We start from the raw sequence: 21,987 nt of genomic DNA on the forward strand, positions 1-21,987 counted from the left end.
TGTTGCAATGCAATTGAATAAACTGTCACTGCTAAAAACCAATGGAAACAAAGCTGATTGTAGTCGCACTTCTCACTGGATTCCATGTTGGAAACGTGGCTGCAGGTCAGGAATACAAGTGCATTAAAAAAAATGGAGCTTTAGGCTCACAATATCAACTATCTTGCTGGCAAACATGCAGTCTCCAGTAAATAAAATCAAAGATCTCAGAGCTAGGGTGCTGTATCAGAGGGACATTAGGATCTCATGCATCCTTTGCTTCCAAGAATCCTGGTTAACCCCTTCCATACTGGATGCAGCGATTCAGGTTGTCAGGTTTACGATACACTGTCATGACAGGACTATTGATGTCTCAAAAACAGGGGTGGAGGTGTGTGCCTCATGATCAACTTCTTTTGGTGTACAAACGTACAGTGCTGTCCCAATTCTGCTCACCAGATCTGGAATATCTCGCAATTAGGTGCCTTCCAATTTACCTGCCACAGAAGATTTCTGTGATCGTTTTGTTAGTGGTATACGTTCTACCTCAGGCCAATGTCAAGCAGGTTTTAGATGATCTGAGCAATGGGATCAACATGCATGAAACAGAACACCCTAATGCCTTCACCATCATTTTGGGGTATTTTAACCAGGCCGGCTTGAAAAGTTCACTAAGTATTTACCATCAGCAAATCACTTGTAGTACCAGAGGAAACAACACACTGGACCACTGTTACACCAGCATCAAGAATGCCTACCGTGATATTCCACGCCCTCACTCCGGAAAGTCTGATCACCTAGTTGTATTACTCCCTGAGTATAGGCAGAGACTAAAGACTGTAGCACCAGTAGTGAGGACCAAGAAGATGTCGACAAGGGACGCTTACAGGACTGCTTTGAATCGGTGGACTGGACCGTATTCAGGGATTCATCTTCGAATCTGGATGAGTATGCTGCAGTTGTTACTGGCTTCATGAAAACCTGTGTGGATGAGCGTGTGCCTGTGAAAACTGGCTGTACATTCCTAAACCAAATCTATGGATGAACCACGAGGTATGTCGTCCACTGAGGGATAGATCTGTAGCATTCAAATCTGGTGACACAGCTCTGTACAAGAAAGCTAGGTATGGTTTGTAGAGGGTGAATTCAAGAGCAAAGAGACAATTCTGAGCAAGGTTGGAGGTGACATCTGATGCATGTCAACCCTGGCAGGGTTTGCATGACACTACTTCCTACAAAGTGAAACCCAACAGCATGAATGGCAGTGATGCTTCACTACTAGGTGAGCTCAAAGCCTTCTATGCCCGCTTGGAAAGGGATAATATAACTACAGCTGTGAAAACCTCTGCAACACCCGGTAACCCTGTGATCTCTGTCTCAGAGGCCGATGCTAGACTGTCTTTAAGGAGGATAAACTCTCACAAGGCAGAAGGTCCCGATGGAGTACCTGGTAAGATTCTGAAAACTTGTGCCAACCAGCTCGCGGGAGTAATCAAGGAAATTTTCAACCTCTCTCTGCTATGGTCGCAAGTTCCCAGCTACTTCAAAAAGGTGACAATTATACCAGTGCCAAGAAGAGTAGTGTGATCTGCCTTAATGACTATCGCACAGTAGCACTCACATCTAGTGTGATGAAATTCTTTGAGAGGTTGATCATGGCCAGAATCAATTCCTGCCTCAGCAAAAACCTGGACCCACTGCAATTTGCCTATTGCCACAATAGGTCTACAGCAGATGCAATCTCAATGACTTTTCATACAGCCTTAGTTCACCTGGACAATATGAACGCCTATGTCAAGGTGCTGTTCATTGACTATAGCTCAGCATTTTACACCATCATTCCCACAATGCTAATCAATAAGTTACAGTAGCTGGGCCTCTGTACGTCCCTATGAAATTGGATTCCATGTTGGAAACATAGCTGCAGGTCAAGAATACAAGTGCATTTAAGGAAATGCATTTGTAGTCTCCTAATACCAACTGTCTTGCTGGCAAACCTACAGTCTCTAGTGAATAAAACTGAAGGTCTCAGCACTAGGGTGCTATATCAGAGAACATTAGCCGGATGTAGTGATTCAGATTGACAGGTTTACTATACACGGTCAGGATAGGACTATTGATGTCTCAAAAGCAGGGTTGGAGCTGTGTGCCTCATGATCAACTCCTCTTGGTGCACAAATGTACCAGTGCTGTCCCAAATTTGCTCACCAGACCTGGAATATCTCGCAATTAAGTGCCTTCCAATTTACCTGCTGCAGGAAATTTCTGAGATCATTTTGGAACCAGTGTACTTTCCACCTCAATCAATGTCAAACAGGCTTTGGATGATCTGAGCAATGGGATCAACATGCACGAAACAGCAGAAATTGATGTCTTCATCATCATTTTGGGAGATTTTAACTCACTAAATAATTACCATCAGCAAATCACTTGTAGTACCAGAGGAAACAACACACTGGACCATTGTTACACCATCATCAAGAATGCCCTCCGTGCTCTTCCATGCCCTCACTATGGAAAGTCTGATCACCTGGCTGTACTTCTACCCCCTGAATACAGGCAGAGACTGAAGACTGCAGCACCAGTAGTGAGGACCCAGAAGGTATGGACAAGGGAAACACAGGGGCGGTTGTAGGACTGCTTTGAATCGGTAGACTGGACTGTATTCAGGGATTCATCTTTAAATCTGGATGCGTATGACACAATTGTCACTGACTTTAGTTCAGCTGGAAGTAGTATTCTAAAGGCAGGATGATGCAACCCTGGCTGACAAGGGAAGTCCAAGCCAACATAAAAGTCAAAGAGAGAGCATCTAATACAGCAAAAATTAGTGGGAAGTGAGAGGATTGGGAATCTTTCATAAACCAACAGAAGGCAACTAAAAAAGTAATGAAGAAGGAAAAGATAGAATATGAAGTTACGCTTGCCAATAATATGAAAGATGACACCAAAAGTTTCTTCTGATATATAAAGTGTAAAAGGGAGGGGATAGTAGGTATTGGACTGCTAGAAAATTATGCTGGGGAAGTAGTAAATGGGGGACAATGAAATGGCCAATGAACTGAATAAGTATTTTGCATCAGTCTTCACTGTGGAAGACAGGAGCATCATTTAGGAAGTTTGAGAGAGTTGGGGACAGAAGTGTGTGAAGTTGCCATTACTAGGGAGAAGGTGCTGGAGAAACTGAAAGGTCTGAAGGTAGATAAGTCACGTAGACCAGATGGTGTACACTCCAGGGTTCTGATGGAGGTGGCTGAACAGATTGTAGAGGCATTAGTATTGATCTTTCAAGAATCGATGGACTGTGGCATGGTTACGGAGGACTGGAAAGCTGCAAATGTCACTCCACTCTTCAAGAGGGGAGAAGAGGCAGAAGGAAGTAAATTACAGGCTAGTTAGTTTGATCTCAGTGGTTGGGAAAATGTTGGAATTGATTGTTAAGGATGTGGTTTCTGCTTCTTGGAGGCACATGTTAAAATAGGGTGTAGCAGGCATGGTTCCCTTCAGGGAAAATTTTGCCTGATAAATTTGGTGGAATTCTTTGAAGAGTCTACCAGCCAAAGTAATAATTACCCGTGTAATTGTTCTCCTTTCTTTAGCCTGTGTCTGCCAAATACATTTGTACAATCTGCGGTTTATGATGTTTTTCAGGATTGTCCGTGCCTCTTCCAGCTCAGGTTCAGAGGAATTCAGAATCTGTTCAAAGATACTGTCTGTAACAACAAAATACAAGAGCAAAGACAAACATTGTAACAACATGTAATTGCACTGATCTAACAAACTTTTGTTTTCTGGTTGACTTAAAGCGAATTAGGAAGATAAATGTGTGATTCGTACTGATTAGCAATGGAGTTATACAGTTATAGAGCAATACGACACAGACCCAGGCCTATCCTGTACATGCCAAACTGTTATTCTGTTGAGTCACTTTGGCCCGTTCCTGTACCATAGGAAAAAGTTCAATGTGATTCCTACTTGGTATACACTAAAAGAAAACGGAAGTTTGAAAGACAGAATGGTGCTAATTTTCAGTGAGATTATTTAGGAGAGTACAAGAGACCCAGTTGACAGCAAAGTTTGAGAAAATTAGGGGAGTACACGTGTACAGCCATAACAGTGGAAGATGGTGAAAACATGACTTTCACTGGAAGCTGAATTCATGGTGCAGGTATCACATGCATGTAAAAGTACCAGTGTAAGGGGTTTTGATGGGTATAAAAGGGGCACCTGTTTGGTGCAAGAGCTGAGTGTTTTGTCCAAGGCTAGACCACGGCTGGTGGCCAGTGTTGCGATAGGGAACAGTACATTGAGAGAGTCAGAGTATGTTGAGTCAGAATTAAACTTAGTCTGTCGACATTCCACAGATCAGCTCATTTAGAGGATGGTAAGTATTATTTTGATTTCTACATTGCTATTACTTACTGCTATTGAGATTCATTTTATAATTCTTAAAATTATTTAAAAATTTATTATGTGCTTTTTCCTGGTTCAGATGAAGGTTTCACATATATATTTTTAAACCAATGAGATGACACACATGTGCAAGGCCACAAGTAAACACTACTGGAACTAGCACAAACACATCACAAAAGGAAAAACAAATCTCAATAGCAGCAAGAGTAGCAGTACAGAAATCAAAATATTACTTATCATCCTCTAAATGAGCTGAACTGCGGAATGCCGTCATATAGATGACAAACAACAATGGACTCAGCACCGATCCCTACGCCACACTAGTCACAGGCCTCCAGTTAGCGAGACAACAATCTACAAACTACTCTCAGGGTTCACCTATGAAGCCAATGTAAAATCCAATTTACTAACTCATCCTGAATGCCAGGAGACTGGACGTCCTGTTGTTAACAGTCCACTCCGAGTTCTGCGTCCAGGGAGTTTGTACTTTTCCAAACAAAAGGGATGATTTTGCATTAATTTAGAAAAGTGATTAGTAATGTACAGTTTTCTGCTTAAAATCTCTCAATGTTATAGTTTTAGACTACAGACCCTGACACCAACCATTACATCACCCATCCTCTGAGTACATTGCCCACAGTGGACTTTTGTAAGGGAATCAAGGAATACAGAGATGCTGCAGAGATAGAATTTTTGCCATGGTCTTCAATAGTAGAGAATGTTCGATGGACCAAATGGTCTTCTGTTACTCTGGATTCTTACTTTCGTCACTTGTTTGAAGGGAAGTCTCACTGCCTTCTGCCTGGAGGAGTAATCGAAAGGTGCAGTAATGTGTACGTAGTGAAGTTCCGGAACAGCCACTGTTCTTCAACCATTCGGTTCTTGAAGCAGCTGACAGAAGCCTAGTCACCACATTTACCAATACTATGACCAGGTTGATTGTGTATAATTTGTTTTATTTTGTAGCTACCGCCTGTTACCCAGCTGGTGTTTAGGGCAGCAAAGAAGATCCACAGTCTCTGTCTGTCCATGGCCATGTTCTCTACTGTGCGCCAAGTGTAATTCAGGGTCCTCATTTCCGCCTCAGTGATGTGGCATCAAGTTGTCTTTGGTGTCTTGTGTTTCCTCCACCCTTCAGGGGTCCAATGAAGTACTGTTTTGGTGATGGAGTTGGCCTCTCTTATCATCTTGTGCCAAATCCATCTCCAATGTTTCCTCATGATGATTGTGGCCAATTCCTTTTGATGACACTGAAAGAGAAGAGCATGGTTGGAGAACCTTCTTGGCCAGAAAATACAGAGGATCTTCCAGAGGCTCATTGGATGAAATGATGACTGTTTGGCATTGAGCTTATCAGGAAGTGAAGTTCTGCTGTCCCCTATGTCACAAGATTTAACTTTGTAGGAGGTTATGGCATTCAAACCCTGTCACAGCTGTTGAACATCCCTCCTTGATTCCAGTCTAGTCTGGAATCTCCACGTCGCCTGAGAGACAGCTTTCCGGAGATCATACCTACATCGTTTGTAGCATTCTTGATCTCCAAACTTGAATGCCTTTAATCCGGCTCTCAGAATATTCCAGATTTCATTGTTCATCCAGGGTTTCTGATTGGCGAAAGCCCTGAAGGATTTTGTGGGGACACACTCATCCATTGCTGTTTTAATAAAGTTTGTAATGACTCTGGCAAAGTCACTCAGCACCTCAGATGAGTTCTTGAACACGGCCCAGTCCGCTGACTCAAGGCAATCCTGTGGCCATTCCTCTGCCTCCCGAAACCACCTCTTACTTGTCTTGATGTCTGGAGTCTTCCTCTTTAGTCTCTATCTGTATTCAGGTAGTGGAAGTGCAGCCAAATGATCCCACTTGCCAAAATGTGGTCTCCGGAACAAACAATGGGCTTTCTGCATTGTAGTGTAGCAGTAGTCTAGTGCGTTGGGACCTCTGGTGCAACAGATCACATGCAAGTGATAATTGGGCAGATCTCCCTTCAAACAGACCTGGTTAAAGTCACTGACTATCATTTACAATGCATCAGGATGGTCTGTTTCTTGTTCACAGACAGCTTCATGCAGTTTCACAAATGTTTGCTGATAATCAGCCGCTGGTGGTATGTAAACTGCAGTCAGGATCACGGAGGAGATCTCCATGTAGAATGGTCTACATTTAATCATTAATTGTCCTCATTCAGGAGACAAGAAGTTGAAATAACCCAAAGTCGATCTGCTTAAGAGAATTGACTGAAAAGCTTACACTGCCGCCTTTTTCCTTCTCAGATCTATTCTGAAAATTGTAAAACCTTCCCGTCGTACCACTGTGTCAGGTGTGTCTACATTTAACCAAGTTTCAGTGCAACATCATCTGAGACCTGCCTTATCTCCCTCTGAGACAGTAGCCTTGTCCTGAGATTGTCAATCTTATTTTCCAGCGACTGCACGTTCGCCAACAAGATGGTGGGGAGAGGAGGCCTCATCCCCCTGCACTTCAGCCTGGTTTGAATTCAATCTCTCCTGCTGTGCTTTCAGCCATGCCGTTGACCCTTAAAGGTGCCACGCTGAACCGGTCCGTATTCAACTGTCGAACGTGTGATCTGAAGATCATTGATGATCAATGATATCGTATCCGTTAAATAAGGGCTGTGGACAATTCTGATTTGATGGAGACGGACGTGAAAGCACAGAGGAACATCCGGAGAAATTTCTGAAACGCTCGTTCGCTGCTGTCTTTACTGCGTGGTTGGGAATCTTCCGGAGGGAAGGCCTAAAAATCCCTGGCTTTGCCTGCTGTTGGCAACCGAGATTGAGGTCAAATCGTTTGGACAGAGATGGCGCTCAGTACTCAGTGTCGGAGAGCTGATCGGAGGCTCGAAGTTTTCGGATGATTCAGAGACGGATTGTGGTCGGGCATGACAGGGAGAGATTTTCTTCCTTCCCCCGTCTGCGTGAGATGTGGAACATTTGAGAGACTTTGAACTTTTTACTGTGCTCATGGACTTCTTCATCAAGTTATGGTATTGTTGCACTGTTGTAACTATATGTTATAATTGTGTGGTTTTGTCAGTTTTTTCAGTCTTAGTCTGTCCTGTGTTTTGTGATATCACACTGGAGGAAATATTGTATCATTTCTTAATGCATGCATTACTAAATGACAATAAAAGAGGACCGTGTGTCTGCATAGTCTAATTCTAATTCTAATTTCATTGTCTGCTGTTAAGAGGAAATTTATATTCTGCAGATGCAGTAAGAGTGGTTCAAAAGGAGTATGTTTAAGAGGAGAACAAGTACAATTTCCTGCAGCCCGCTGAGTGTCGCCAATGTACACCAGTGCCATCTTGGAGTGGGCCCTTGATCAATCTGGTTGTTGTCGCGTCTGCTGGGTGAGCACCATGTCAGTTTATGGATTTCATGGTGTGGAAAGAGGGTCCCTACTTTGACCAGATTGTTCATGGCACAGAATTTTAACAGTCTTTCACCATTGTTATTCATCGTTTCATATCCATGGTGCCCATGTCCCTTGTGAAGTGCAAGTTGATAGAACATAGAACATAGAAATCTACAGCACATTACAGGCCCCAGTTATTCCCCACTTTGGTGTTTAGATCTCCCATGATGACGATTATTCCATGGCATGGTGTTAACTCTACTTCCAATTGCAGCTGTTCATAGAAGCCGTCCTTTTCTTCAATACCACTATCATTAGTCTGAGTATAGCACTGGATCACAGTCATGTTCACTACCTTCCCTCTCAGCCTGACTCTCATCATTCTACTGTTGATTGATTTCCACTCCGGCAAGCACTTCTCAATGTCTTTCTTCAAAATGACAGCTACACCATCATGATGCTGACCATCTCCCCTTCCTGAGTATAAAACTGTTTCACCAGTTGCTGCCTTTAGCCTGAAGAGAGGAAAGAACAAAGGGGAAAAAGAGCAGAGCGGGTGCAGTTACTGGGAGTTTGAGAATTCCATTTTCATGTGCCAGGTTGAAGATGACCAGATAGAATACGGGGTGCTATTTTATAACAAAATGCAGCAGGCTAGAGTAATGACAAGGCTTGCCCAGAAACACCTGCAAAACAGAGTTTGATCTTCAAATAAACAGCGAAAGAATGAAGGACAACAGGGGAAAGACCAGGGCAGTGGGATTTATTGGTGGGCACTCACAAATAGGTAGCAATGGCTGGATGGCCTTGTCCTGTGAAGTGAACATTCAGGATTAAAGAGTAAATTCTGGTCAGACATAAGGACAGGAGTACTCACCTGTGAGTTTAATGTAAGCCTCATGTCATTAATGGCTGTTGACATTGTATACTGGTTCCCACCCGAGCTGCTGATCAGGATGTGTGGATCTGCCAACACCATTGCTTCCATGATCCTAATGGATGAACATGTTTAGAATCGTGTCAGTACTGTTGTCCCACAGCCTCCTCATGATGTTGACAGCAAACACAAGAAATGGATGTGGGAATGGTCTCAGCATACTTGGGTTATGGGAGAGGAATGTGAAGGAAACATGTCTTCAGATTCACTACTCATCAGCAACACCCGAGTGAACACTGCAACAAACACACCACGTCCTGGTTAGTAAAGGGCGTGACCAAATTATCTGTCAGTTAGTAGCCAAAGGCTGACCCACGTGGTGACAGTGCCTTTCACACAGGCCAGTGCCTTTCACCAGCACAAGGGCTGGGAGAAGATGAGTGGGTGGACGCAAGGGTGTAAAATGAGTGAAAGCACCGTACCAGCCACACTGCAGGAATACTCACATGCTCTCAATGATGTTGACCACTTTGTGCTGATAGGCCCTGCGATGCAAGGTGTTACGTGTGTAAAACATGTTGTACAAGTCGTCAGCTACCTGTAGAACAAGATGGAAAATGAGAGATCACTTCACCCTGTATGTGTCAGGAACAGATCCCAGGCATTGAAGAGTATCAACACGCAAGTTATTCACCAATCTCATGATGATGACATTTATGCCCGTTCACAGATCCGACAGATGCCAATATCTCTGCTCCATCACATACCCCATTCATTCAGGGATTTTAATGTCAAATAATTATCCAACAGCCATTTCTGTAAACTGACCGTTGTCCCAACACCACTCTTAAACCTCTTGTACCTCTATTGGTTGTGGCCCGTCCTCCCCATTTTGCTTAATTTTCCATGTTTAACTTTAAATTGTTTTTATATCTGCAGATGCATTTCTAAAAGGTCAGCAAGTTCTGAATGAGTGAGAACATAGACCATTACACCACAGTGCTGAACATTGAAACTACTCCACAATCAATCCAACACTTCCCTCCTACATAACCCTCCGTTTTCCTTCCATCCATGTGCCTATCCAAGAGTACCATAAATATCCATAACGTATCTGCATCTACCACAATGCCTGACAGAACAGTTCACACACCCATCACTCTTAGTTAGCCAAACCTACCTCTGACACCCAACTATATTTTACTCCAATCACCTTAAAATTATGCCCCCTTGTATTATCCATTTCTGCTATGGTAAAACGTCTCTGACTGTCCACTCTACCTACGCCTCTTATCAGCTTTTACACTTCTATCAAGTCATCTCTCATCCTCCTTCATTCCAGGAGAAAACCATTACCTCGTGGCTCTGGAACTCAATTCTGCGACTACTGAAGACCAACAAACCATATTCCTTCTTAATAATTCTATCAACTAGTGCAGCAACTTTGAGGGTTATGAATGTGGATTCAAAGACCTCTCTGTTCCTCCTTGGTGCTAGGAATAGAACCATTAACCTTATACTAGTTATGGCTACCCTAAAGTTTAAATCTTCTCTTCTACCATAGTTCAGTCAGACCCATTCTCACTGATCCCCCATTGTGATCTCAGCTGTTCTTTGACTGTTCAATTCTGTGCAAAGCCAGTTACCACATAGAAACATAGAAATCAACAACACATTGCAGGCCCTTCGGCCCACGATATTGTGCCGACCATACAACCTGGTCTAGAAATTGCCTAGAATTTCCCTCTTGCATAGCCTTCTCTTTTTCTAAGCTCCATGTACCTATCTAAGAGGCTGTTAAAAGACCCTCACATGAGGAATTCTGCAGATGCTGGAAGTTCAAGCAACACACATCAAAGTTGCTGGTGAATGCAGCAGGCCAGGCAGCATCTCTAGGAAGAGGTACAGTTGACGCTTCGGGCCAAGACCCTTCGTCAGGACAAACTGAAAGAAGAAATAGTAAGAAACTTCGGCTGTACCTCTTCTTAAACGACCCTCTTGTGTCCGTTTACACCACTACTGCCGGCAATGCATTCCATGCACCCACGACTCTCTGTGTGAAAAAGCTACCGCTGACATCCTCTCGGAACTTATTTCCAAGCACCTTAAAACTATGCCCCTTCGTGTTAGCCATTTCAGCCCTGGGAATAAGCCTCTGGCTATCCACACGATCAATGCCCCTCATCATCTTATACACCTGTATCAGGTCACCTCTTGTCCTCTGTCGCTCCAAGGAGAGAAGGTCAAGTTCACTCAAACTATTCTCATAAGCTATGCCTTCCAAACCAGGCAACATTCTTGTAAAACTCCTCTGTACTCTTTCTACTGTAGGGGGGTTTCGTCTTTTATGTTACTGCGGAGGCTAATTAAAATGGCTTCTTTGTTATGTTATAATAGGGAATGCTTCGTTGTTATGTTAAAAGCTGAGAAAGCTTTGCGCTAGCAGCTTGTTGTGGGTTAGGGTGTGATAAGAGGATGTAATGAACCAATTGGGATAGTTGTTATGACTTTGGTGTATTTGGAAGATTTGTATGTGTGGGGTTTTGAGGGTGAAGGTGGGAGAGAGAGACAGAGAATGGACCAGGTGCTGTGATGTCCACTAACGGGGTGGAACCCCAAGGAGGGCGTTCGGCGAGGAGACGGAGACGGACTTGTGTGGAGCGTCTGGTCGGCCACCGTTGTTGATCCCAGGCAGCCGGTCGAGGCGGACCGAGGGGTCGCAGGGTGAAGAAGAAGGGTCCAGAGCTCCAACTTTTTTGTGCACGAAGAGATTGAACTTTGATAAGTGTGGTGCCTTTTATTTTCCTTTTATATTTTATTCTCTATTAATTATATAGTTCCAGTAGTATCTATAAACTGTAGATCACTCAAACCTATCTGGTGTATTGTCTTGTTATTTGGGCAGGGTGGGTACATCACACAGCATCCACACAAACTATTACCCAGTTTGGTGGGGCCAAGGGCTGTTTCCCTAGACGACAGTGAGCTGAGCGACCCTGAGGCTGGCCAGGGGGGCTACACTATAGTATCCACATCCTTCCTGTAGTGAGGAGTCCAGAACTGAAAATAGTACTCCAAGTGGGGTCTGACCAAGGTCTTATATAGCTCTAACATTACCTCATCAATCTTGAACTCAATCCCACGGTATTCCGGTTCACGGTCCGGTCCATCGACCTTTGCTCCAGGTTTTCCTGTTTACCCTGTTTCTGTTCTTGTTTAGCTCTAACTGAGGCAGCTGATGCTCGTTGGGGCTGGCTGCATAAATACCTTCGGAGACCAGGGTGTGGCTGCTGGATTGTTCTTGTCCTTATTTCTTGTACCCCTTCCTCTGCCTTCTGTTTCCTCGCCTGAAGCCCTGCCTTGTCTTGCCGGTAACTCTCGCCTCACCTGAAGTTCTCGTCTCGCCTTGCTTTGCCAGAAGCCTTGCCTTATCTTGCCGGTAACTCTCGCCTCGTCTCGCCTGCAGTCTTGTCCTGGAGCCACCCTGTACCTAGCTCCCTTCCTGTCCCTTGCCTCCACCAGGTAAGCCAGGCTGTCTTGCCGTTACTTGGGGTTCATTCTGTCCCTTCCTGTCCCTCGCCTCCGCCTAGGTAAGCCAGGCCATCTTGCCATTACCTGGGGTTGGTTCTGTCCCTTCCTGTCCCTTGTCTCTGTCGGGTGGAGATCCGCGCCCTGCCCAGGTGAACTGCGCCCTGCCCAGGTGAACCGCGCCCTGCCCAGGAGGAGCCCAGCCACGCCTCGCCTCGTCTCCTGCCTCCAGCCTCCAGCCTCGCCTCGCCTCGTCTCCTGCCTCCAGCCTCCAGCCTCGCCTCACCTCAAGTCTACTGCCTCTTCCCTCCAGCCTCATCTCGCCTCTACTGCCTCCTGCCTCCAGCCTCACCTCAAGTCTCCTGCCTCCAGCCTCTAGCCTCGCCTCGCCTCGCCTCAAGTCTCCTGCCTCCAGCCTCAAGTCTCCTGCCTCCAGCCTCATCTCACCTCAAGTCTCCTGCCTCCAGCCTCTAGCCTCGCCTCGCCTCAAGTCTCCTGCCTCCAGCCTCAAGTCTCCTACCTCCAGCCTCGCCTCAAGTCTCCTGCCTCCAGCCTCCAGCCTCGCATCGCCTCAAGTCTCCTGCCTCCAGCCTCCAGCCTCCAGCCTCGCCTCACGTCAAGTCTCCTGCCTCCTGCCTCCAGCCTCGCCTTGCCTCAAGTCTCCTGCCTCCAGCCTCACCTTGTCTCTTGCCTAGCCTCAAGCCTGAAGACTCCTGCCTCCTGCCAAGCCTCGCCTCTAGCCTCAAGCCTGAAGACTCCAGCCTCTAGCCTCTTGCCAAGCCAAGTCTCTAGCCTCTAGCCTCTTGCCAAGCCAGGCCAAGTCTCTAGCCTCTAGCCTCAAGCCTGAAGATTCCAGCCTCGTCCTGCCTGCCTGCCAAGCCTCATCCGTGCCTAGTTCTGGGGTCCGAGCCAGAGGCAAGACCCAGGTATTGGGTCCTTGTCCAGTCTCTGGCTCGGAGTCCAAGCCTGGGCTCCTAGCTCTCTTGTTCAGTCCTGTTCCAGGTTCCTGGTTTTCCTGTCCATGTACTTGCCATCGCCCTGTATCCTAGTCCTGTACCTAGTACTTCAGTGTCTGTGTCTTGCACTTGGATCCGTTCCCAGCCACCGCCATATGACAACGCCTTCTCAACAACACTGTCAACTTGCGCAGCAACTTTGAATGTCCTATGGATGCAGACACCATGATCTCTCAGATCCTCCGCACTGCCAAGAGTCTTACCATTAATATTATATTCTGTCTTCAAAACCTCTCTCTGGTGTTCGTCTTCATTCCCTTTCTCCATGTTCCACTCTCCTCTCCTATCAGATATCTTCTTCGGCCTATTACCTTTTCGACCCATTAGTTCCCAGTTACTCACTTTATCCCCCTCCCCCGTCCCCACTCACCTACCTTTCCCCCACCTGACTTCACCTGTCAGCTTCCAGCTTGTACTCTTTCCCTTACCCACCCCCCCAACAGCTTCTTCTCATTTCCTTTCTGGTCTTGATGTAGGGTCTCAGCCCAAAACATTGGTCCTTTATTTCCCTCTATCGAAGCTGCCTGGCCTCCCAAGTTCCTCTAGCACTTCGTTTGTGTTACTCTGGATTTCCAGTATGTGTAGAATCTTTCGTGTGTACTTCTCCATGGTGCTTTGAGATAATATTTCTGACTGACAATATACAACAGTTAAATTTAGTTCAGGCTGGATAAGCCAAGGATTTTCAAACCAAACTTAAGGGACTCTGCTGTTTCTCAAAACATCTATCACCTTATCTCGAGTGCATATGATCTTCATGTTGTCGACTTCACAGACTCGAGAACACTTCAGGATGCGTTGATAGTCAAAGTTGTTCCGGATTCCAAGATAGTAACTGTCCCTTCAGAGACAAGAAGACACATTAATAGCAGCCTCTGCCATTTCTTTGGTAACTGGTTTATTGTGACATGTACCGAGATACAGTGAAAAGCTTTGTTTCCCTTGCCATCGAATCAGATTATCCTAAGAGACAACTTTGTCAAAGTAGGAGAAAAGGAAAAGCAATAACAGAAGGCAAAATATAATGCTACAGTTACAGAGAAAGTGCAGGTAAACAAATGATGTGTGAGGGCTGCAACAAGGTAGATTGGGAGAGCAAGCATTCACCTTTATCATTCAACAGGACTGTTCAACATTGCAATAACAGTAGAATGAAGCTGTCTGAATATGAAGATACAGTCTCAAGCTTTTCCATATCCTACTCAATGGAAGGAGAAGACGAGAGAATCTCCGGGGTGGGGGCTGTAGCTGCAGACAGAGTCCATGGAGAGGAAGCCAGGTTTCATGTTGGCCAGAGCTGCGTCTGCATCTCTCTGCAATTCCATGCAGTCTCAGACAGAGCATTTCCATATCAAACTGTGATCCAGTCAGGATGCAATAGTGCATCAACAAAAATCAGTGAGGATCAATGGGAAACAGGTTGAATTAGTTCAGTTTTCTGAAGAAGCAATGGTGGGTGTAAGAGGGAATGGAAGACACACACACACACACACACACACACACACACACACACACACACACAACTTCAAACAAAAGAAAATCTGCAGATGCTGAAAACCTGAGCAACACACACAAAATGCTGATGGAACTCAGCAGGCCAGGCAACATCTATGAAAGAGTACAATTGATGCTTCGGGCCGAAACCCTTCGGCAGGACTGAACTTGACCACGACTTGGCCATTTCTGATTTTCAAACATTAAGCTCCCAGCAGAAACAATTAAGCCTGGTCCAAATTAACCAAACCATGTGCCTGGTAAGCTCACACTGAGAAAAGGCAGAGATGATGAAACATCCATAAGCAGTTGATGAATACTACAGAGAGGCCTACATACCTGGCAAAATAATCCCACTTATCGACATCAATCCCAGTTCGCTTATTGGCAACGATTTCATACAGAAATCTTTTCTCCTGAAATCTTTTCTCCTGAGGACGACCTTCGTACGGCCACTGGGGAGACGAGATGGCAGAGTTAGTGCTGAGCAGCACACAGGAGAGTGTAGATGGATCCACCACTCAGGCTCTCCCTCATTCCCGCCACATGACATAGACCGAGTGCAACACCATTGGGAAAACCAAACCGTACTCGCCCAGGATGAGATGCAGCACCTCACCTAAGATCAGCAACAGGAACCAAAGAGGCGAACAGTGAGTGGAGATGGGGGTGCGGGTGAAGTCCTTAATGAAACCTACTCATCTGTACTTACCTAGGAGTCACAGAGTCAGAGAGCACCTCCACACAGAGGGAGGCACTTCAGCCCATCTAGCCAGTGCCAAACTGTTATTCTACCTCGTCCCATTGACCCACACCAGGATTAAAGTCTCCAACTCCCACTCAAGTTCAAGTTAACGTTTATTGTCATCTGACTGTATATATTTACAATCAAATGAGATAATCTTCCTCCAGACCATGGTGCACCTGCAAATCATATACCTCACACACCACATAAAACAAAATATTACCACAAGTAAATTAATAAAATATAATATAAATTGAAGTGTACAGTATGTAGTGTGTAGCACAGATAAACAGTAAACAGCTTGCTGTCGGTGTGACGAGATCTCAGTGGTGGCAGGTATTCATTTGTCTCACAGCCTGAGGGAAAAAGCTGTTAGCAGTCTGGTAGTCCTAGTCCTGATGCCTCTGTGCCACCTTCCGACAGCAGGGGTTCAAAGAGATAGTGGGATGGGTGGTAGGAATCCTCAACAATTCTTTGGGCCCTTCATATACAACACTCCTATAGGGGGGAGGGAGCCCTGCCGATGCTCTCAATGCGTTTTATTTATTTTCCACCCTCCCATCTATACATAGTACTTTGATTTATCCTTCCAAAGTGCAACACCTTACACTTATTTGCATTAAAATCCATCTGCCATATTTCAGCCTATTTCCCAGCTTGTCCAGATCTTAGTGCAAGTTTTGACAGATCCCTTTCTGTCAACTATAGCACAATTATGAGGTCATCCACAGAGCTGCTGATCTAATTTTCCATCTTATCATCCAGATCATTTATACAGATGACAGACATCAACGGATCCAGCACCAATCCCTGTGTCACACTACTCATAGGTCTCCAGTTAGAGAGGCAATCATCTACAAAATACTCCCAGGATTCACCTCCGAAGCCCATGTAAGATCCAATTTACTAACTCGTCTTGACTGCCAGGAGATTGAACATGCTTCTCTTAACAGTCTTCTCTGAGTCCAGAGATATATTGGAAGCCTTGATAGCTTTCTACACTGTTCACTATGCCCCTACCCATGGAGTCATCTGAAAATGTGATGATCAGTTTATCACATTATCATGCACATTGTTGATACCGATGACAAAAAACTACAAACCTAGCACTGATTCCTGAGGGACACCACTCATCACAGGGCTCCATCTACTCGTCAGAGATATCTACCACCACCCCTGGTTTCTCCCAGCAAGCCAATGCAGAATCCATTTACTACCTTATCCTCAATGCCAACTGAACCTTGTTGAACAACCTCCCTACAGCACCTTGTGAAACGCCTTGCTAAAGTCCACATAGATAATGTTCATGATCTTTTCTTCATCAACTTTCCTGGAAACCTCTTCGAAAGATTGTATAAGAATGTTTAGACATCGCCTACCGCACAAAGAACCATACTGACTATCCCTAATACTTACACATCCTCTCCATTACAATGCATTAGAATAATTCACCCACTATTGGTATCTGACTCAGCAGCCTATAAATTCCTGGTTTATTCTTAGAGCCTTTCTGGAACAACGCAGTAACATTAGCTTTCCTCTTGCCCTCTGGCACCACATTCACAGCTAAAGACATTTTAAATACTGTCAGGGCTCCTGCAGTCTCTCCACTAGCCTCCCACAAGATCCGAGGTGACACCTTGTCAAGCCCTGGGTAGTTATCCACCCTAATTTTCCTGAAGACAGCAAGCACGACCTCTTGGGTAATCCATATATGATCACTGTAGTTTTGCATCAGTTCTATAGACTCCTGAGTTAATCAAACATCTCATTCTTCTTCTTAACTAGGACCTCAATATTTCTCAAATCCAAGGTTCCCCAAACCTGTTAGTCTTGCCTTTTATTCTAATAAGAACATACAAACTCTGCACTCTCAATACTTCATTCTTGAAGGTTTCCCATTTACCAAACATCTCTAAGCTGGAAGACAACAGATCCCAATCCATACCTTGCGCACTAGGCTCTCAATCACTTCAACACTTTAAATTCTCCAAACCTGATCTCCTCATTGTCACTGTGGATGTCCAGTACCTATACACTTCTGTCCCCCTTGGGAAGGCCTTACAGCTCTCCACTTCTTTCTAACAACAGGCTAAGCACTTCTCCTCTACCAGCATTCTCCTCTGGCTGTCAGAACTGGTTTTCAACCTCAACAACTTCTCTTTCAACTCCGTCCATTTTCTCCACCTCCAAGGTGTAGCCGTGGGGACCCACATGGGCCTCAACAATGCCCGCCTGTTGGTCAGCAACATGGCACTGTCCATATTCCAATACTATACTCATAATGTTTCCCCCTTCTTTCTCTGCTACGTCAATGACTGCATTGTGCTGCTTCCTGCACCCATGCTGAACTCCACAATTTCATCAACTTTGCCTTCAACATCCACATCATTCTCTGGTCTTTACTTAGTCCAACTCTCCCATTTATCGATCTCTCTCCATCTCTGGAGATAGACTATCTTTCAGAAAGCTATTGACTCTTACAGCTACCTTGACTCGAAAGCTGCCCACCCTGTCACTTGTAAACATGCTATTCTCTTTTCTCAGATCCTCCGTCTCTGTATCTGTTCTTAGGGTGAGGCTTTCAGGTCTGGAACAGCTGAGATGTCCTCCTCCTTCAGGGAACAGGGTTTCCATCATCGACCATCAATGCATCTCCTTCATTTCCCGCATGTCTACCCGCACCCATTTTCCCTCCAGCATAGTGGGGATAGGGTTCCCCTGGACCTTACCCACCACCCCATGAGTCTCTTCATCCAGGACAGCATTCTCCATAACTTTTGCAAAGGGATCCTACCACTAAGCACATTTTCCTATCCCACATTCAACAGGGATTACTCTCTATGTGACTTCCTTGTCCACTTATCTCTGCCTACTTATCTCCCTCTTGGCACTTGCTCTTACTCCTCCCTCACCATTATTCAGGGCCCCAAACAGTCCTTTCATGTGAGGTGATGCTTTACCTGCAGGTCTGACAGATCATCTATTGTATCCAGTATTCTGGTTCAGCCCCTAAAACATCAGTGAGAGTTGATGTTAATTGGGGGAACCAATTCATCAAGCACATTTGAGATTTTGCTATGGTCATCCATTTTGATTTGAATTCCCATCTTGACATGTCAGTTCATGGGCTTTTCTACTGCCTCAATGAGGCTGCACTCAATGTAGAGGAGCACCAATTCATGTTCTATCTGGTAACCTCCAATCTGTTGGCATAACCAATAATTTCAATAATATCCAGTAATTTCTCCCCCTCCCCCTTCTCTCTTTTTCCAGTCTCCTTTCTGGATCCCCTATTACTTCTCTTCTCCTCACCTGCCTGTCACCTCCCTCTAGTGCCCCTTCTTGTTTACTTTCGATCATGGTCCACTGTTCTCTCCTATCAGATTCCTTCTTCAGTCCTGTACCTCTTCCACCTATCACCTCTAAGATTGCTACTTCATTCCCCCTCTCCTCATTCCACCTATCAGCTGCCACATTGTACTCTTTCCCCTCCCCTCACTTTCTTATTCTGGCTTCTTCCTGCTTCTTCTCCAATCCTGATGCAGAGTCTCAACCTGAAACGTTGACTTATTTCTTTCCATGGATGTTGCCTGATCTGCAGTTTTCCTCCAGGTTTTCCAGTATTTGCAGAAGTTCTTGTGTTTATTCACACTGGCCAGATACTTTCTGGTACCACCTCAGTTAGCCTTTTCCCAATTTTGATTTGCAACCTGAGAACCAGCCCTAAGCTTCTCCATAATTACCTTGAAATTTTTAAAATTATGATCTCTATATCTAAAGTATTCCCCTACACACATTTCTGTCACCTGCCTAATTTCTTCATTTCTTCTACCAAAGTGCATGACCATACACTTCCTGACACTATATTCCATCTGCTATTTCTTTGCCCATTCTCCTAATATTACTAAGTCCTTCTGTAGCCTCTCTAGTTCCTCAAAAGTATCTGGCCCTCCACCTATTTTCTTATCATCTGCAAACATTGCAACAAAGCCATCGATTTCATCATCCAAATTATTGATGTATAACGTAAAAAGAATTGGTCCCAACACAGACCCTGTGGAGCATCACAGTCACGGGTAGACAACCAGAAGAGGCTCCCTTTATTCCCACTCTTTACCACCTGCCAATCAGCCACTGCTTTATCCATGCTAGAATATTTCTTGTAATACCATGCATTCATAGCTTGTTAAGAAGCCTTAGGTGTGGCACCTTGTCAAAGGCCTTCTGAAAATCCAAATACACAACATCAAACAATTCTCCTTTGTCTACCCTGCTTGTTATTTCTTCAAAGACTTTCAACAGCTTTGTAGGCAAGATTTTTCTTTGAGGAAACCATGATATCTCCGGCCTAATTTATCCTGTGTCTCCAAGTACCCTGAGACCTCATCCTTAATAATTGACTCCAACATCCAGCACTGATGTTAGACTAACTGGCCTCTAGTTTTCTTTCTTTTATCTATCTCCCTTCTTGAAGAGTGGAGTGACATTTCAATTTTCCAGTCTTCTGGAACCATTCCAGAATCTAGCGATTCTTCAAAAATCATTACTAATGCCTCCACTACCTCTTCAGCCACTTCCTTCAAATCCCTGGGTGTACACCACCTGGTCCAGGTGACTTATCCACCTTCATACATTTCAGTTTCCCAAGAACCATCTCCCTAGTTATGGTAACTTCACACACTTTGTGATCCTTGACACCTGGAATTTCCACCATACCACTAGTATCTTCCACAGTAAAATATTTATTCAGTTCATCCAACGTTTCCTCTTCCCTCATTAATACATCTCCAGCATTATTTTCCAGTGAGCCGATATCCACTCTCACCTCTCTTTAACACTTTATGTATCTGAAGAAACTTGATATCCTCTTTAATATTATTGTCTAGCTTACTTTCATATTGCATCTTTACCTTCTTAATGACTTCTTTAGTTGCCTTCTGTTGGTTTTTAAAGGCTTCCCAATCCTCTAACTTCCCACTAATTTTTGTTCTGTTATATGCCCTCCCTTTGGCTTTTATGTTGTCTTTGACTTTTCTTGCTAGCCACAGTGTGTCATCTTGCCTTTAGAATACTTCTTCCTCTTTGGGATGTATACATCCTGTTCCTTCCAAATTGCTTCCAAAAATTCCAGCTATTGCTGCTCTGCCATCATCCTTGCCAGTGTTCTTTTCAAATCAATTCTGGCCATCACCCCTCTCATGACTCTGTAATTCCCCTTACTCCACCGTATCACTGATACATTTGACTTTAGCTTCTCCTTCTCAAATTTCAGAGTAAATTCATTCATATTATGATCACTTACCCCCAGGGGTTCTTTTACCTTAAGCTCTCCCATCAACTCTCATTCATTGCACAACACCTAATGCAGAATAGCTGCTCCCCTAGTGGGCTCAACCACGAGCTGCTCTAAAAAGCCATCTCATAGGCACTCTAGAAATTCCCTCTCCTGGAATCCAGCACCTAATTTTCCCAATCTACCTGCTTGTTGAAATCCCTCATGACAATTGTAACATTGTCCTTTAGGCATGCATTTTCTATCTCCCATTTTAATTTGTAGGCCACATTCTTACTACTGTTTGTGGGTCTGTATACATCTCCCATCAGGGTCTTTTTTACCTTTGCAGTTCCTTAGCACAATGATTCAATGCTTCTAACCTGATGCCACCTGTTTCTGATGATTTGATTTCATTTTTACCAAGAGAGCAACGCTACCTCCTCTTCCTTCCTGCCTGTCCTATTGATACAATGTGTATCCTTGGACATTAAGATCCCAGCTATAATCTTTCAGCCATGATTCAGTGATGCCTACAACATCATACCTGCCAATCTGCAACTGTGCTGCATGTTCATCTATCACATTCCGTATACTGTGCGAATGCAAATATAACACCTTTCGTCCTGTAAACACCCTTCTCGATTTTGTCTGCTTTTATGTTGCAACTCATCATGTTGACTGCAAGTTTGTCCTAGGAAGAGCCTCTCCTCACATTGCAATGCCTCTGTTGGTAAACTAACTCCCTCATCTTCAGCACTATTATCTGCCTTTCCGACAATACTTCTTGCATTGAAATAAATGCAGCTCAGACCCTTATATATATATGGATTAAATAAATCTTCCTGAACACATTTGACAAAGTCTATTTCATCCAGCACTCTTACAGTATGGGAGACCCAGTCAATGTGCGAAAGGTTAAAATCTCCTACTATCACTGGCTTATTTTTCTGCAATTGTCTGTTATCTCTCTACAAATGTGTTCCTCTAAATCCTGCTGACTATTGGGTGGTCTATAATATAATCTTGTTAATGCAGTCATTCTTTTCTTACCCTCAGTTCCACCCATAGAGTTTCAGTAGACGGGCGTGGTCTGAGCATAGCTGTGGCACTTTCACTGACTAATAATGCCACCCCTCCTCCTTTAATACCTCCCCCTCTATCACGTCTAAAACAACAGAAACCAGGAACACTGAGCTGCCAGTCTTTCCCCTACCGCAGCCAAGTCTCACTGCCTACATTACTCATTGCATTGAAATAGATGCAACTCAGAACATTAGTC

At 44.5% G+C, this 21,987-nt stretch overlaps 1 pseudogene; it reads right to left on the reverse strand.

Annotated features, from left to right (window-relative positions):
• LOC140210655 (deoxynucleoside triphosphate triphosphohydrolase SAMHD1-like) overlaps nucleotides 1-21,987 on the reverse strand; it is a 90,924-nt pseudogene that overhangs the window by 15,982 nt on the left and 52,955 nt on the right.

This window comes from Mobula birostris, chromosome 2 (assembly GCF_030028105.1).
Source record: "Mobula birostris isolate sMobBir1 chromosome 2, sMobBir1.hap1, whole genome shotgun sequence".
Lineage (NCBI taxonomy): Eukaryota > Metazoa > Chordata > Chondrichthyes > Myliobatiformes > Myliobatidae > Mobula > Mobula birostris.